Source organism: Mus caroli, chromosome X, assembly GCF_900094665.2.
Source record: "Mus caroli chromosome X, CAROLI_EIJ_v1.1, whole genome shotgun sequence".
NCBI lineage: Eukaryota > Metazoa > Chordata > Mammalia > Rodentia > Muridae > Mus > Mus caroli.
This window is the reverse complement of record NC_034589.1, coordinates 151,802,998-151,806,925: the sequence shown is the minus strand read 5'-3', so window position 1 is coordinate 151,806,925 and position 3,928 is coordinate 151,802,998.

The following is a 3,928-nucleotide window of genomic DNA, read 5'->3' as shown; positions in this document are numbered from 1 at the left end:
AGAGAGGCCCATTGGTCATGCAAACTTTATATGCCTCAGTACAGGTGAACGCCAGGGCCAAGAAGTGGGAGTGGGTGGGTGGGGGAGTGGGTGGGGGAGCATGTGGGGGACTTTTGGGATAGCATTAGAAATGTAAATGAAATAAATACCCAATAAAAAAAGTACATTGGTATAAAACTTGAGGGTACAGAAATCTTGACATTTAATACGTTTTTCTACTAGAAATTATTTCAATCAAACTCTGACTAGGTCACCTTGAAGAGAATATTTTGATTTCTCAAGTGCTAGTGAATAATTTTTTTCTGAAGGAAAGTGGTCTCCTGAAATTGTTGATAATGTATATTGATTAGGTGACTCTAATAATTCAATTTATGTTAAATTAGTACATGGCTGTCCACAAACACCCTTGATCAGATTCCCTCTTGAGGTAGTTGAAATTGTCCTGAATTGCTCTGATTTGTCTTAGCTCTTAATATACAATTATTGATTTTCCCCCTTCTCATGGGAAACAAATGAGACTGAAAAGTGGAACTTTTGGTATAGTATTTATCCAAGTCACACTGTGTACATATTCCCAGTATATACACAAACATACACACACAGACACACACACACACATGCATGCACACATACCAATGAATGAGGCATATACTGCTTAAATATTCCTGGGAAAGGCTTCTCTCAGCCCATAGAATGGTGCCAATTTGATGTAATTATGTTGATTATACATCAGGGATGAACCACCAGTTAGATAATTGCATTCAAGCAAATCATGGTGACCCATGTCTAGAATCCCAACTCCAAAACAGAAGGATTGCAATACTAGGCTACAGAGTCCTTATTTTCAAATCATCAACAACAAATAGAATTGTATTTGGTTCACAATCAAACATAAATTTACACTATTTGAGGGAGTAATCCTCCTATGGGAAAAACTTTTCGCTTCTATCATTTCCTAGCATATGCCAACCTTAGCATTATAGAACTTAGCATTATTGACCCTTGGAGGCAAATCATTCTTTATTGAGGGGCACTGCTTAGTGGCATCTCAGACATCTACCTTCAATATTCCTTACCTCTAGTTTGATAATGAAACATTGTTTTCTTGACCAGGCATATAACTAGGAGACGAGCACTTACTATATGTGGTGGTTTGAATGAGACATTCCCCACAGTCTCCCCATTTGAACACTTGGTACACAGTTGATGGTACTATTTGGGAGTTTTAGATTTGTTGGAGCTTCGAAGTGTATCACTAGAGGTAGGCTTTCAGAGTTGAAGGACTCATGCCATTTCCAGTTTAGTCTTTATCCTGAGCTTTTGTCCCCACCAGCAAGAACACGCTCAGGACAACCAGAATCTTCTGCGGCAAAAGCTTTATTGCTTACTTCTTCAGGATCCAATGGGGAAGAGAGAGAAAATGGCGGAGCCCCGTCCCTTTTATGGAGGATTGTCCTCTGCCTCGGACGTGTCGCTCCCTGATTGGCTGCAGCCCATCGACCGGAGTTGTCGTCATGGGGAAGGCAGAGCACATGGAGTGGAAAACTACCCCGGCACATGCGCAGCTTGCTTATTTACTACTTAGAACACGGGTGTCAGCGAATGTGAGGGTGGCTCCTCACAAGTCTTTCTGTTTCTTGCTTGTGACTCAAGGTGTTAGAGCTCTGCTTCCAGAGCTTATTCCTCTTATTCCACTCATTCCTCTGGAACTGTAAGCTCAAATAATCTCTTTCTTCAAGTTGCCTTGGTTTTTTCACATGAATGGAAAAGTAACTAAGACATGAAGCATGCCCAAGGAGCTAGGTTCAATTCACCCTCTCCCAGCATTTCAAAATAAAGAAGTAAACAAGTCTCTTGACATGGACACATATGCCCTGAAGGGTGAAGGCTGGACAAAACAACCCCTAGATAAGAATTGTTGAACTGGGATTTTTGGCTAGTAAAAGAGTGATGGAGGATTTAAACTTGAACACAGGCTGGGAGGAGGACAAATCTCATAAGTAGAATGCTTAAATTAGAATTGGTGTTGTAGTAAAAATTAGTTGGGGTTTCTATCCCACCTTGGATAATTTAGTTCCCAGATAAAAGACACACAACCTTTATACCTATAATAAGCCTTAATAGCACTAGAGCTGAGCAGGTATCAACACTCTAAGCTATTTTGTTTACTTCCCTGATGATAACCCGGAGATATGACTTGCCATGTTCCATCTGGGACTCTCTTACTCTGACTGGCCAGCTCTCATGGCCAATTCTCACAATCTGATACCCCATCATGTCTTCCTTTCTCTGCATTCTCTACCTTCTCTCTCATGGTCTCTGCTCAGATCCCAACCCCCAGGAACTGAAGCCTCACGTACCTTGATTTTGCCTAGTTAGAGGCTGTATTGCTTTTGCTTTCAACCAATAGTTTTGAATTAAGGAGAAAGGTTACATAGCATCACTTGGTGTACATGAGACTTTCCTCACCCTGAGGCAACCAGGGGACACAGTATTTAGCATTTGAATATATAGCAACAGACCAAACCTCAACAATTGGCACAATCTGAAAACTGCTCAACATTCTTCAGGGAAGAGAATAAGCAGATAGTAGAGGCTCTATAGTATGGAGACCAAGTTAATCCTAGGATCCCCATTAGCATTTGGGAAGATGGATCCTGATGGGCTAGGGTTTCATCTTTTTTCCTTTCTTCCATGACATTCTTTTTATAGTGTTCTGGATTGAATTCAGGGCCTTGCATATGCCAGGCAAATATTCTATCAACTAAACTATAGCCATAGGTCCCTCTTTTCTCAAGTACTAGAAATCAGGATTCTCTGTTTCCATTTCAGCTTCTCCAGGGAAGTTTGTTTGAACCTGGGTGCTGCTAATTATATTCACCTCCTGTAGGATTGGCATTAAAAAAGAAAAATAACCAGTTACAAAGTAATTAGATAAAATTATTGCTTTTGCTTTCTACTAACATGGCATGACAGGTTTCTAACTTGACTCTCCTTCAGAAAACCATTTGAACTACGGGATTGGAAATTACAGTATGAGCTAATACAGGTCAAGAAAGGAACACAGAGGTGCTAGAATGAATAAAAATGGAAATGCAGAACAGCAAACTCGAACAACACAGTGGTATTTGACACTGACAGTTTAAGCCAAACTGTCAGCAACTTCAACTTCAGTGTTGTCATTGTGTGATATGGGTTCAGAAAAAGAACAAACATGTCCTGCCTACTCTGTCTAACAACAGCCCTGGTAGCTAACAAAGCACTATCATCTCAGGGGACCGCAACGAAAATTGCTCTCTGAACCTTCTCCTGGAGAAGGTAGGGAGTGATGCCTGCAGAAAGCTGTGTCCACAGTCTGGCTGTTTAGGGAATTGGCAGCTCAAATTCACAGTTTGGGGGGATTCCACAAGACCTGATTGCAGCAATCTATTGTTTTACACAAGTTGGACAAGTGCCCATAGCTAAAATAGAAGCAAAAGCCAATTTTCTCTGCACTAGCAACAAATCCAAAGATGCTAGAAAATGCTAACAGAAAATATAAGGAATACAAACAATAGGAAACTAAATAAAATACAAGAATATTCAGGCATTACAAATAGGAAAAATAGAACAGAAAGAAGCAGACCTACAAAAATTTCATGATAGTCAAGATATAAAATGGCTAATGATCACAATATTTAAAGGAGTAATAGATTTTTTCTGAGTCACACTACTCATTCAACATTTCATATTACAAGTACTTAAGGACACTCGCCAGCTACCCACAACACCCACCACAGGATCTTAAGACTTCTGGTGAGTGGAGCACAGCTTCTGCTCCAATCCAATTGCGAGGGACCTGAGACTGCATTAGTTAGGGAAGCAGAAACCGGCCTGAGTAGGACCACAGGCCTCATCCGGCTGGATCAGCGCCGGGGTAGCGGGAGCG